Below are 15,805 nucleotides of genomic sequence, written 5' to 3' on the forward strand. Positions count from 1 at the left end.
CTGTGGGTGTTCCATCCATGATTCGTCGGCTTTGAGGTGAATCACCCCCTTGTGATGACTCACTGCTGCTAGATGTGCTCGTACTGCTGCTATCATCCTGATCCTGTACCTGTACCTGGACCGGTTCCTGTTCCTTCTTAATCAAAGTATCAAGCTTGATATGTGCATCATTAGATATATGCCATGTATCATTCTTTGTATTACTTTTATCAGTCTGCTCATGAAACAATACATCACGACTTGCAAATAGTTTATGGGAACTTGGATCAAACAATTTATAGGCTTTCTGATCCGTACAATATCCAATGAAAACACACTTGATGGACTTGGCATCAAGTTTTCTTCTGTTAGCCTTAGGAATATGAGCAAAAGCAGTACATCCAAAGACTTTGAAATGACTCACATCAGGTTTATAACCATGAAGAACCTCAAAAGGAGTTTGAAAAACTAATTGCTTAGTGGGACATCGATTCTTCAGATAAACAGCAGTGTTAATGGCTTCTGCCCAGAAACTATTAGAGATGTTCTTACCTTGCAGCATACTATGAGCAGATTCAACCAAGGTTCTATTCCATCGCTCAGCAACCCCATTTTGCTGAGGGGTATGTGGCACTGTGAACTGTTGTTGAATTCCATTAGATTTACAATAGGTGTTAAATGCTTTTGATTTATATTCACCCCCTTGATCAGATCTGAGTATTTTAATGCACTTTCCTGTTTGTTTTTCAACCATATTTCGAAACTCTTTAAAATACTCAAATATGTCACTTTTCCTTCTAATGAAATAGACCCAGGTATACCTAGATCTATCATCAATAAAAATAACAAAGTATGAAGCACCACCAAGAGACCTAGTTTGCATAGGGCCACATACATCAGTGTGAATTAATTCAAGTATATCATACTTTCGTTTCTCAGTATGAACAGGAAACTCTTCTCTATGCTGCTTACCAAGTGCACAAGCCTCACATGGTAAATGTTCACACGATATAACAGGAAGTCCTCCAACCATTGATTTCCTTTGTAACAACGATAAATCATTGTAATTTAAGTGCCCATACCTGTGATGCCATAATTCTGCTGTTGATGTCTCGTTGGATGTCAATGCAACATGGCGCTTCACTGTCACATCCAATCTGTATAATCCTCCAACCCTGGTACCTGTAGAAACAACCCTGTAGTGGTCCTGAACATCTTTCACTATACACCCCAATTTACCAAATTCTACTTTTAAATGATTATCAGTGATAGTGGAAACAGATAGCAAATTCTTTTTGAGAGCAGGTACATACATCACATTATGAATCTGTCGCATTTGTCCATTAGGTAAGTACACATTTATTATGCCATAGCCTTGAACTCTAAGTGACCTGTCATCTCCTAGGTAAATGTGTGTACCATCAGATTTCTCATAATATTTATCATACCATTCTTTATTACAAGTCATGTGTGCCGATGCACCAGAATCTATAAACCAAGCATTCTCATCATCAGTTTCAGCAGACAATGTAGCATCAGAAAGAAATAACTTAATATTTTTAAATCCATCATTCACTGAGGTGTCTCTGTTTATGTAATTTCCATTATGCCTGCTATGTCTTTGATTTGATTCATTATTCTTTCTCCTATAGCAATCTTTAGCCAGATGTCCAGGTTTTCCACAATAATCACATTCAATGTTCCTTTTAACATAAGAATCAGGAGGTGCCATACCTTTTTGCTTTGCTTGAAAACGGCCTCTGTTCCTGTCCCATGGTCTCCCTCGGAATGGTCTTTTGCCTCTTGCAGTCAAAGCCAAATCAGAACCATTTGACTCCAGTTCAAAAGTTTTCATGCGCTCTTCTTCTTGAAGAAGAATTCCAGCCAATGCTTCAAATGTAGGAGGTGTCGGTCTAGCTGAGAGAGCTGAAATAAAGACTTTATAGTCTGGGACTAACCCCTTTAAAGCAACAGTTACCAAGTCTGTACTAGAAACCTTTTCACCAATATCACCAAGCTTATCACTAAAATCTTTAATTCGGGAAAGAAAGTTACTAATGCTTTCATTGGCATCCATTTTGATAGCTTTGTTTTTAAAAATAAAATACGGTTTGCATTAGTAGTCTCATACAAACCTTTGAGAGTGTCCCATGTCGCCTTTGAAGTTTCACAGTCCCGAATGTGAGGAATAATATTGTCCTTCACGGACATGCGTAGCAGCACCCTTGCTTTCATTTCACGCTTCTCCCAATCTTGAGTGGCAGTAGGAGGTTGAGGCTTGGTCTCGTCACCTTTGACAATCGGCCAGAGATTGTATGCCTCCAGTACTGTTATGATCTTAAATTTCCAATTGACATAATTTTCTCCATCAAGTTTTGTAGACTCATTTAAATATGAATCTGCAAGGGGATTAGCCATTTCTCCACCAATGACCAAATTCAAAAAATTGCAAGCTTCTTACACACGCTATTTCAAAAAAAACTTCAAACAAAACTTGCAAACTTGCTCCAGGAAAACTGGTTAATACATAAAACGCTGCACACGATCTTAAAAATGCACCACAAAAACACCTTTAATAATATGCTGCCACTGTTTTAAAAAAAAACTGATAATCCGCTGCCACCGTGTTAAACAAAAACTGTTTTCAAAACTCAGTTCAGCCGAGGACATACGAGAGCAAGAACAAGAAGTATCTTCTTGCTGTTAAGATCAAGAAAGTAAAGATCAAGAAAGTATGCAGGGCTTACGATACAATAGTTCTGCCGATTCCGACGTCACAGGAGGTGATGACGCAGCGTGCAAGCTTCGGCGATACAGGTACTGTCACTGCGCACACTCTAATGGCAGAGTCATTCACTGCCCGTGAAGAGGAGAGAGGCCCAGACAGAAGGATGCTCTGATACCAAATTACAAATTACAACAAAGACTATAACAAAGACACAGGCAGAAACACCAGCAAAACGTGAGACAAAGCTCACACAACTTCATTAATAATTTGCTCAATTACATCACACTTATATAGGAAATTCACAACTAATTCTGGCAACCAATTCCTAACCACTCACAACTAATTCTGTTCAACCAATTCACAACTAATTCTATTTCTGCATTATTCTCACATGCACTTGTACAAATATTTCTTATTGGAAAAAGTAAAAAGGGATTGTTTTATTAGATATCATTTTTGGGATTCAACTGCGTTAAGTAAGTCATTCAAACGTATGACCATTTCCATGAGAGGTAGTCGTAACTGACTAATTTCTCATGATTTTTGAATAGTTCACTTAGCACTCATTGCATCGGGTGATGCTCACAGGGGTGAAGAAGTGGGATTGAAACTAGTGAAATGTGGAGAACGAATCACATACCATCAATCATCACTTCCGGGGCTTGCACCCGGTAACCAGGGCTTCCCGGGAGGTCACCCATCCCAGAACTCCTCTGGCTCAAACGCGCTTAACTGTGGAGTTTTTCCCCACAATCAAGCCCACTTAGCTTGCTACCCCATTTGCAAAACCTTAGCAAGTATTGTGCCTCATGAACCATTCAAGTAGAGATCCCTTGACTCTTTTTGAATTTAAGTATGGGGGATTTACGCAGTGCATTATATTAGATATCATTTTTGGGATTCAACTGCGTTAAGTAAGTCATTCAAACGTATGACCATTTCCATGAGAGGTAGTCGTAACTGACTAATTTCTCATGATTTTTGAATAGTTCACTTAGCACTCATTGCATCGGGTGATGCTCACAGGGGTGAAGAAGTGGGATTGAAACTAGTGAAATGTGGAGAACGAATCACATAGCATCAATCATCACTTCCGGGGCTTGCACCCGGTAACCAGGACTTCCCGGGAGGTCACCCATCCCAGAACTCCTCTGGCTCAAGCGCGCTTAACTGTGGAGTTTTTCCCCACAATCAAGCCCACTTAGCTTGCTACCCCATTTGCAAAACCTTAGCAAGTATTGTGCCTCATGAACCATTCAAGTAGAGATCCCTTGACTCTTTTTGAATGACTTACTTAACGCAGTTGAATCCCAAAAATGATATCTAATATAATGCACTGCGTAAATCCCCATACTTCAATTCAAAATAGAAGTGGTATTAGTGTTGAGATGTTCATATCTTTGAAGAACTCGAAGAGAACACTAGATTATAAAAAATCCAATAAAAGTGTAACATTATCCATGTAACCATTGATAAAAATAAAAATAAAAACTTTAAACTTTTTATAATTAAGGAAATTTTTTTATTTGAAATTTTACGAATATCAAAAAGGCATGTAAGTGTTTTTAATTTTATTCAATTTAACATGTCATAAATTTAGGTTCATTTAAATTGATATTGTATTTGTAAAGGAATCTATTTTTTTTTTAAGAATAATGTATCAAAATAGGGAGAGGAGAAGAATGAAACCACTTAAAAAACTAGTGTTTTTTAGTTATTGTTCTCTTTTGGTTTTTTAAAAATTATCAAACAATTAACTTAGTTATACAGATTTATTATAAATTTTATAACTTTTATGATAAATAAATTTAATACTAATATGTAATAAAATTCTTAATCATGGAGATTCACTCTTACTTTATTATGGAGATTACTAACTTATAAATAATCTTTGCTACAATATCATGTTTCAATATTATGGTTCACTGATATCACACACTCAAAAAACCATAACTCATTTTATGACACTTGTTCATATAACATTTTTTTATTAATCAAATTAATTAAAAAGATAGAAATAATATAACTACTTTTAAAATAAATTTCAACCTTTAATTCTTTACTACTATTAAGAATATTCTATAATTTTATATAATGATTAAACACTTAACATCCATCTAATAATTATTATTAATTAAATTAAAATTCTAAAACCCTATAATAAATAAATAAATTTAATTAAAATAAAACTAATATAATAATATATATATATATATATATATATATATATATATATATATATATATATATATATATATATATATATATATAAAACTTAAATCTAACAATTATTATCTAAAATGTATTTAATTATCTCAAAAATATTTAATTATCTAAAATATATTTAATTATGTCAAAAATATTTAAATATCTAGAATATATTTAAATCTATTAAATAATTTGAAGATTTCATTAAATTATTTTTCTTCTTCTTCATTAGAAATTTATATAAAATAAATAATAACCTTCCTTTACTAATACCTTGTTCACAATGTTTTTACACCTACAACAAATTTATATATATATATATATATATATATATATATATATATATATATATATATAATTATTACTAAAGCTTAAAAACTAAGTGGGAAGTGAGAATTGAGAATGTAATTGAAAGAATATTTCAACATTAATCACATTTTTGTTAAAACAATAAATATAAAAAAATATAGTCAAAGTGAAAAAATAAAGTTATTAAAATTATAACTTTTTCATCCCATAATAAAAATTATTTATTTTATCTTTTAATTAAATAATAATAATATTATTATTATTATTATTATTATTATTATTATTATTATGTATTTTTAAGATCACAGCCTAGCCAAACACTATATATATAAATAATTTTCATTATATATTCAAACTATACTATTTTTAAATTCATCAAACATGTGTATCAATATGTATTATTTAGAACATAAATTTTATAATTATTATTTATTATTAATAATTCTCTTTATTAATAATAATCATTCTAAAAGAATGGTTAAGAATGGAGTAGGCTCTGCAAACTTCCCTAGCCGATTGTCTTTCCCCTATATCTTGAATCCCCACAAAATCTCACTGTGTGGATCTTGTTGCTTTCTGATCAATGGTGATTTTTTGTGATTCAGCGGAGAAGTCAATCTCTGCTTCAAGGAATGGTCGTTGGTTCTACAAATCAAGCTAAGGTTTTCTACAATGCCATCTTAAAATCTAGATATGTTCTTCCCTTAGTTCAAGAAGTTCATGCATCTAATGTTCCCTTGGAGGAGGAAGCATTAACACTGTACTCTTTTTTTTCAGATTAAGGTTTGGTCTATTGATTTGATGCGTTTTGGCTACACAAGGGGATTTATGATTCACGAAAATCTCTTTTCTTTTATGTAATGATTTGAATATTTACCCTATGGCTCTGTGGTTTTTTTCCTGTCTTTGACAATTTTAAGTATAAGAATATTATTTAGGATTTTGGACCCTGGTTTTGGGGTAGTGTTGGTCCCTTCATGTATCCCAAGTCTTCTTCTTTTGATCCGGTCACAATGACTATCTCCTTTTGGGTAAGGTGCTCAAACCCTCTCTTGCATCTCATGAATCTTTCCTCTTTAACCTCTATTGGAAATGCAATAAGGAAATTTTATCATCGAAATTGAACATTTCCTTATGACTACATATGCTCCAAAATGCACGGAGATGGATTCTAACAAAATCTTTCATGTTGAGATAAACCTACTGGCTCCATATTATGTATGGGTTCACAAGTCCGTCTACAAAAATGTTTCATTCCAATGTCGAGCTTGTTATGACACAGGTCATGTAATCAAGAATTTCCCCAACAATTGCAGAATAATAGAGTTTAGAAAAATAGTTGGAGGTCCAGATGCTCGGAAGGTGCTCAAATAAAACATTATAATGTATACAAGGAAGCCAAGAAGAAGTGCATGTAAAGAGGATTCCTCGAAGGAAGTAAAATATAGTCAGGAAAAAATGTATGTCAAAGAGGATCCATCAAAAGTAGAGATAGTGGAAAAAGTGAAAGACAACAAAGATACCTCACAAAAAGATGATTCTTTAGATCTAGCAGAAAACACTGGATTGATTCTAGCTGGGAAAAATGGCAAAAGATCCTCTACCAGAAAAACTAGAAGTCAACCAAAACCAAATTGATAACTAGTAAGAAATGGATTATAAATGTATTTGGATCTTTAGAGTAGGAAAATATTTAATGGAAAAAGAATATTTTTTTTTATTAAGGAGTATTAGGTAAAGGGTTTGGATTGAACAGCCATGTTGAATCTCAAACTTGCAAGGGATATTGGCAACTCTGAAGAGATGTAATAGTTTTGAGCTAAATCTCATATTTCTTTTTATAATATAAACATTCATAACCATTTCTTTAAAATAATAATAATAACAATTGGGGCAACTCAATTAGTGATACAAGTACTGTGAGTCATAAAAAGATCTAAATAAAATTAGCAATACAATTTTTTTTCGTTAAATTTAACAATATAATTTTAATTTTAAATAAAAATAATTTTAATTTTAAATAAAATTATTAATTTTTATTATTTAAAATATACCTTTGAATATATAAATGAATTCTTGAAAAACTTTTAAAGGTCTGTATAAGTAAAAAGATTAAATTTATAATAATTTATATGACCAAAATTATTAAAAAAAAGTGCATAAGAAAAAGACATTTTATCTTTTAGCTAAAGTAGCCTTTTAGACACTAATAGGATAGTTGACTGTAATTGATCACACCATTGACCAAAGTTTCAAGTTAAGTAGAGAAGGAAAGAAACTAGTGGACTCGTCTTAACAGTGAACTGCACATTGATTAAATATTGTTGCAAATAAATCTTGGAAGTCTACCCAGGAATTAGACATGAGACCAGAATATACTAGCAAGTGGAATGAATATATAACACAGCTTAAAACGGCGGACATCCAATTAAACCGACAAAACCGACAACAGGACAGCTTATGTTGTCAGATTAGAAATCAAATGGAAAGGACAACTGTTTGCAGCATCTATAGACACATTTTCGACTCATTGAGCTGAGCTGGTATCATCGAGTTTGGTCATGGAATGGTAAAATTTAAATTAGCTTAGATCTCCAGATGTGATAGGGGTTGATGGAAACCAGTGCCATGGATGTGGTTTAATGGTTACTTTCATGATTTAATGGTTAGTTTCATGAAAGTGGTTTAATGGTTAGGTAAAAAAGTTTGGTTTTCATAAGTTTTGTGTTCCCTGAATATGTAAAATGTAAGAAACTAGGGAAGGGAGCGCGACGGCCGAGCGGAGGTGCTCAGGAAATGGCAGCCAACTAGAGGCGGGTTTTGTGGTATGACAGGCCATATTGCCCAGGTGCGTAAAACTTTGAAAGAACTCAATATCCCAGAATCGACGCCTTAGATTATATGGAGCCCATCGCATGCATTCTATTCAGTCGACAACTGTTACTAGACATGCAGGCCTTCCTATATGTCCTTAAAAAGAGCTCATCCCGTAGTCTTAGCTCTTTTCTCATTTCCTTGTAGCTGTGCATTATCTTCTGTCCTCTGATATATACTGCCTAATTCATATGCTCCCTGATATTCACCGGCGTCCTCAAGATGCAGTGGTGAGTAAATCCCCTCAATTGTTTTTCTTCGGACTATCTTCGATTGAGACATCCTCATTGTTTTTTTACTGAATGCACCTCGGCTTCGGTTCGTCTGCGTCTCCAGGTTTGGTTTTCTGATCTTTTAATGTGCTTTCACTGTTTTTAAATGGTTTTAGATTAAAAGGAAAGGAACTGTTTACATGATGTAGCTATATCAGGGAGTGTTTATCAAATTCTAAAGAATTACATGTATCTTTTTACAATTAGACAGAATCATTTATAGAGGAAATGAGCTACTTTCTCTGCTATATGAAAATCTTCTCATGTCTGAAAGGCCTTTCACTTGCTGGTCATGGTTTCGGGTTTTAAGATTTCAAAGCTATTGTGTCATCTCAAAGCCATGCTCCGAGTTTCGCTTTAAGCTAGGGCCATGGTGGTGTGTATGTGAGAATTTTTTCTGTTGTTGTATAGTCTGCCAGGAAGAGGTATCATGAGGATATTCTCCATGGCCAGGGATGAGCAATTGGGTTTTCATTGGTTCTGATTCACGAGGATACCTTGATGGACCTATGCAACTGCTACTCTCTTGTCTTCGGCTCCTGTTTCTCTCCTGTCTTCCATTCTGGTTTTCTCCCTGGATTGCCGGTTTCTGGTTTCCGGTTTAAGATTTGAATTTCCCTTTTTGGGTAGATCATTCTAGATACATATCAATTGCCTTTCAGATCATTTAAGTCCATTTCAGGACGAGAGTAAATGCTGAAATCAAATGGAGTCGTCATAGTTTCAAATATCTCTCCATCATGACGTAAACCAGCTCATGACTCTGTCAGCCATCTATTAATAGGGGGACAGCTGGCCTTGTTTATGAAATATACCCCATCGAGAATGTGCCTTTTGCTTCCCGAGGTATCCTTTAGCATGTACTTTTGGTCAGCTGTGAAGTAGTTGAACCTTCTCTCTCCAGGTTTTTTGTTCAGACATCTCATGTCCAATCTGTTTGCAGTGTCCGACTCACATCTCCCTTGGATTTCCTCCTGTACTTAGGGGATAAGGTTTAGGTGGCCTATTTATGAAATGGAGTTTCTGTCGGACACATCCGCCACGGAGGCAATGGTCCACGCGGCCATCCAGGCGGAATCCCTCCAAGGAAAGGCCAAGCTGTCCAACGATTGGCAGTCCACTTTGGATGAAATGATGATTCGTCCTTCGGACCCTCAAAGGGATAATATTTTCGAGAAAGAGCTAAAATGAAAGCCTTATGTTGGAGATCGATCTCGAAAGAGTCAAAAGCCTGTTAAATCTATCCCCCCTCCTGCTGCCATAAAAATTGACAGCGTCCACTTGTCAGATCGCATTGGAAGCCTTCAAGATAAAGCACTAATAGGCCGGTGGCATTTCCCGAAGATGAATGACCAACATATGAGAGACTGGCTTGAATTGCAGTGGAAGCCTTTAATAGGATATGTCCCGATTGTAGCCAGGTTATTAAAAGAGTGGTACTGCTTTCACTTTCTTAGCGCGGTGGATCTGGAATCCATTCTGAAACATCAATGGGTCTATGGTCGTAGTTTTCTGGCCTTGCATAGGTGGTACTTGGGTTATAACCCTTTAAAAAACACGCCTTCTAACAACCTCATTTGGGTGAAACTTCCCGGGTTGCCTCTGGAATTATGGTCGAAAGAGACCTTAACAGAAATCGGAAATGCTATAGGCAGGTGTGTTTATGTTGATCCGTGGTGTTTAGGGGAGAAGGACAAAAGAATGGCCTGGATACTGATTGAAAAAGCCTACAGAGGAGGCTTTCCGGAGCACATCGATATCAGTTGGAATGAGCAGAACATTAGACAGAGGTTAGATTTCTGGGGTGTGCCATTTAGGTGCGCTGCTTGCCATCTCACTGGTCACCTTATTAAGAATTGTCCGCGGCGTCCTATAAAAGGCCGAAAGCATTATGGTCTAACTAAATTCGTGGAAATGCCTCATAGATTGAAAGCCTCTTCTTTGGATTCGGAGAAATCGGCTTCTCCAAAAAGCCATTCTTGGCCTTTTCATCAAGAGGTTTTTGATGGTGACTATCTGAAATCTCCCTCGCCGCTCAAAGCCCCAGATCCTTTGTATAGAATTTCTCCATCCATGCCATCGTTGGAGACTGCCTCTGATTATGAGATTCCACGTCCCCCAAATCCTCCTTTGGAACCATCCTCCGACCATGCTGTCCCAATCCCGCTTCCTTTTTCTCGGCCTGTAATTAGCAAGGAAGTCCTCCATATTCAGTCTTCATCGTCGCCCCCTAATCAGACTAAATCTCCTGTTGGCAAAGGAATGGAACCTCTGATTTCTCCCACTCCTGTAAACTCCCCTATTTCTTCGCCTTCAAACTCTATCGGTAGCGATCTAGACTACCTTTTGTCCAAAAAATCTCTTGACCTCAGGCCACTCACTGTTCATAAACCCGGTAATCGAAGCTCTCCTAAGATCAGCCCCAATTCTACAAGTAATATCACAGTGAGGAGAAAGAATAATCGGGGCAGTAGGCATTTCAGGGGGAGGGGAGACGGTTCTGGCAGAAGTATCAGTAATCTTTCCCTGATCGACATTCCAATTATTGATATGTCTGATGATAGGCCTCTTAGAGCAAGCAAGGCCGGATCGCCTTCGAAATGAATTTCATTTTATCAGTTAATATTAGAGGTCTGGGAGCAGACCTGAAATTTTTGGCCTTAAAGAACTTCTTTTTGTCGGCAAGTCCCAAAATCATATTAATACAAGAGACCATGCATGCAGCATCTGTAACAGTGTCTTACTTCAGAAAAATGTTTCCCCTCTGGCACATTTCTGCTGTAGAGGCTATCGGCCTATCTGGCGGTTTAGCGGTGTTATGGGATCCACATTGGATAAACGCTAAAGCCTACAGCTGCATTGCAGGCATTCTCATTTCTGCTCAGATAAGGGGGCAAAAATGTCCTATTAATATATTGAATATATATGCTCCATACAAGAACAGATCATCATTTTGGGAAAGTCTCTTTGCTTCAGAAATTTTTGATGTTGAATCTTTATTGATTGCAGGTGACCTAAATATCACTCTTAATATGGATGAAATCTGGGGCATCAATAAGAAACAGGATCCTATTGCAGCCAAGATTAAGAACGAGCTTCTAAGCAGAAACTTTATTGACATTCTCCCTCCCAAAATTCTTCCAACTTGGGAAAATGGAAGGATCGAGAAGGCTTACATTGCTAAGAGAATCGACAGATTTATCCTTCACGCCAGCTTAATTGACATCCTGGGCATGCCTTTTTCAACAATCGAGAATGTTTTCATTTCTGATCATAGACCGATCATTCTAGGATGGAGGGATAAGGGATTCAGAAAAGGCTTCTCTTTTAAATTCAACAGGCAATGTTTAGAGGATCCAGAATTTAATAGCACTGTATCAAAAGCGTGGAACGAGATGTCGTTTTCAAAATCTTTTCCTACCTTAATGACTTTCAGTGATAAGATGGAATCAATCCGAAAGGTTGTAAAAGAGTGGCAGTTTCAAAAAAGGCAAGCGAATAAAAAAGATCTCCGGGAAATTCAAATGGAGCTAGACAGTGTTGCGGACTCCATGGCTTATGATTCCTTATCTTTTGAAATGAGATGTCGAATTAAGGGTCTTCAAAAGAAAAAATTGATGATTTTGAAACAAGAAGAAACTTTCTGGAGGTTAAAAAGTAGAGCGATATGGATGAAAGAAGGAGACAGAAATTCAAAATTTTTCCATAATTTCGCCAACTCCAGAAGGGAAAAAAATTCTATATGGAAAATCAGTGACGGTAAAGGGGGCTTCCTTTTTTCCCAACAGGATATTGCAAATGAGGCGGTGGCATATTTCAAAAATCAGTATAAAAGATCGAATAAATGCAAAATCCAGGATATCTTATGGGGAATTGATCTGTTCCCACGGATGTTTGATGGTGATTTAAATGATCAAATCTTCCAGCCAGTTTCAGAGGAAGAGCTGCTTGCTATTATGAAATCCTTCAAAAGGGACAAGAGTCCCGGTCCGGATGGCTGGACGATAGAGTTCCTCATTCATTTCTTCGAAATCATCAAAGTTGACCTATTGCGGATGGTAGAGGGCACCAGAATGGCGGGCAGTATCAATCAAAAACTCTCCTCCACTAACATAGCGCTCATTCCCAAAAAGGGGGATGCTCAATCTTTCAAGGATTTTAGGCCGATTTCGCTATGTAACATCTCTTTCAAGATTGTTTCGAAGATCATAGCTGAGAGAATCAAAGGAGTTTTTTCAGAGTTCCTATCAAAGGAGCAGCACGGTTTTCTAAAAGGAAGAAACATTCATGATGCAGTTGCAAGTACTCAAGAGGGTCTGTATGCTATTCATTCAAAAAAATGTGATGCGATTATTCTCAAAATCGACCTCTGGAAGGCATACGACTGCCTAGATTGGGGCTTCATCAGGTGTTTGCTCGCAAGGATTGGCTTGAGAACCAATATGATCAACTGGATCATGGCCTGCGTTGAACCAGTGGACTATGCAATCATCATCAATGGGATTCCATCCCCTTTCTTCCATGCGGAAAGGGGTCTTCGTCAAGGATGTCCCCTCTCCCCGCTTTTATTTATTCTGGCAATGAACTCTCTTAGCCTGCATATCAATAAGGCTGTCAAGGAAAACATGTGCCGCCCCCTAAAAATCTGCAGAAATATCTCAATCTCACACAATTTATTTGTTGATGATATCATCTTATTCGGCTTGTTTTGCAGGGTCACTTGGATATGTTTCTATGAAATCATAAAAAACTTCCAAAAGGCTACGGGTTTGCAAGTTAACAATGAGAAGTCAACAATCTATCACAATGATATAAATCAAGAAGCTGTTGCATGGTTATCTGAGTTGTTTGGAATAAATGCGCAATCTATCAGTTGTGGTATTAAGTACTTGGGCTTTCAGATTAAAGCTAATGGTTACTCAAAAACTGATTGGAATTGGATCCTGGATAGATTCTACAGGAGGATTTCAGCTTGGGAATTCAGATGCCTCTCCTTGGCGGGAAGAGTGATTCTGGTGCAATCAGTATTAAATCAACTCGCGGTTTACTGGGCGCATTTATTTTTTCTCCCTGCGAGTATTATTAAAAGCATGAATAGATTATCAGCTAACTTCATTTGGGGTGGTCAAGTAGATAGGAGGAAATACCATCTCACAAAGCTAGCCAGTATCTCTTTACCAAAAAGTATGGGAGGTTGGGGTTTGATCGATATGCGCTCATTCGGAAAGGCCCTGTTATGCAAGTCGCTGTGGAGAGCTATTCATGGTGAGGGTCCATGGAGTAACATGATTCAGATGAAATACTTAGGAAGGAAGAGCTTACCGTTCTGGTACAGAAAAGGTATGATTGGTGCCTCATATGGTTCTTCAATTTGGCTTAGCTTTCGCAAGATTGAAACATATTTTTTGAAGAATTTAATCTGGCATTTTCAATCTGGTAGTAAGATTCTTATTGGTAAGGATCAGTTCAAAAGTGGCGCTGAGGAGGTTAATATACCTGAGTCTTTATTGAATTTCTTTCATAGAAGAGGTCTTTTCTATTGGGATAGTTTGATAGCTGGCTGGCAGGGCCCCATTCCTCTGTGGAAAGATGCAGACGTTCTGCAAATGCCTCAGGAGATTGCACTTCAATGGGATTGCATTAGGGCGGGTCTTAGAAACTGTGGCATTTTTCGTACTGTGGATTCTGATTATCTTATATGGAATCTTTCGAAAGAGATGAACGTAGTGAGAGTTAAAGATGTATACCAGCATATAGTTGACTCGAAGCAAATTTCTCGCAATCCTATTTTCCCTCAAATTTTCTGGAAGGATGGCTGCCCTTCGAAAATGATCCTATTTGCTTGGCTTACCTTTCACAACAGAAATTTAACCTGGGAGAATTTAATGAAAAGAGGATGGCACGGGCCAGGTCTATGTCCATTATGTAGATCAGAGGGGGAAAGTAATGTTCACTTGTTTTTAAAATGCAAAAAATCGCAACAAATATGGCAGGCTTTGGAGCTCAGTTATGGAATTCAGCACATGGCGCATGCTTCAATTTATGAAATGATCCTATGGTGTAGCGAGCAGAAGGAATCATGGAGAAGGATCTTCATCCTTTCCCTGTGGAGCATTTGGAAGTGGCGTAACAGCAATATCTTCAATGGCACTAAATCTACTTGCTCAGAAATCATCGTTAAAATTGTCGCTGCTTTTGAAGCCCTCCCGCAGAAGCCTATCAATCAAAAAAAGGTCGCCTACGCTGGTCAATCAAAGGAGTGTTCATCTTTCCCTAAGGCGTTCTTCGACAGAGCTGAACAGCAAGGCTCTTGTGGTTGTGGTATTCTCATTATGATAAATGAAAACACTCATTTCTCCATTCACTGGAATGGGGGGAAAGGCTCCAACAGTAAAGCGGAGGCTATGGCTCTTGCTGGACTTTTAAAATTTTACCTCTTTCTTGATATTCAGCATGTCTCGGTATTTGGAGATTCGAAAGTTATGGTAGATTTCGTCTCAAGAAAAAATCACATATTAGTGCCTCACCTGATTGGCTGGATGGATAGGATCAATTTCTTCTGGGGCTGTTTGGTCGGAGGCTCTATTCACCACATCAGTAGGGACAAAAATATGCAGGCCGATTCTCTGTCTAAAATGGGCCTTCAATCTGCTCCAGGATTATGGTTTTTGCAGATTTTCTCTGATGGGGAAATCTTTTATATCCAAGAATTTTCTCTCCCAGACTTCTAGGTTTGCATATATTTGTTTCACTGGTTTTCCTTGGATCTTTTTTGGTCTTATGGTGCCGCTTCATGTTTTCTTTCTCAGCAGAATCCTTCTCCTCTTGTCTTTTTCTTATGTATATATTGTGTTTCTGGTTGGCGATTTTTGCTTATGATTTCCACACTCTATGATCTCTGGATCTTGATACATTAGGGATCTCCCACATCTATATATCCTGGCTAGATCCTGTTATTATTATCTAGATATGCTTCCATGCTGATCCCTTTTTGACCAAATGTTTTTGGGTCAATTACAGATGTAAACATGTTGATTCTTATATCTCTCAATATCTAGCTTTTTCGTCCTGAAAAAAAAAAGTTGTGTTCCCTGGACAACTCTTCCAAACACACGCGATTTATTCTATTGAAAAAATAAAAAACAAATGAACACTGATTGAGAATGTTCCGATTAGTTGCCAACTTGCCAATAATTCTTTGGGGGCATTAAACGTCGCCACCCTGAACCCCTCTGCTTTAGGTCGCTGTATTTCCAGACTAGTGGTAAAACGATAGGAAGAAATCATTGCCCTGACCGCTTCGCTGAAAAGTGTGTGGATGTTGTGCCTGGTGGTGGATAAATTTATGGTTTCTTTTTAGTTGCAGTTTAAATAGATTGGTTTTTGTTTTGAAACTCATGAAAATTTTGGCAATATTTTGATAAATTTCCGTAAA

Source organism: Pinus tabuliformis, chromosome 2_2 (genome assembly GCF_031772625.1).
Source record: "Pinus tabuliformis cultivar Carrire ecotype Pingquan chromosome 2_2, CPIR1, whole genome shotgun sequence".
Lineage (NCBI taxonomy): Eukaryota > Viridiplantae > Streptophyta > Pinopsida > Pinales > Pinaceae > Pinus > Pinus tabuliformis.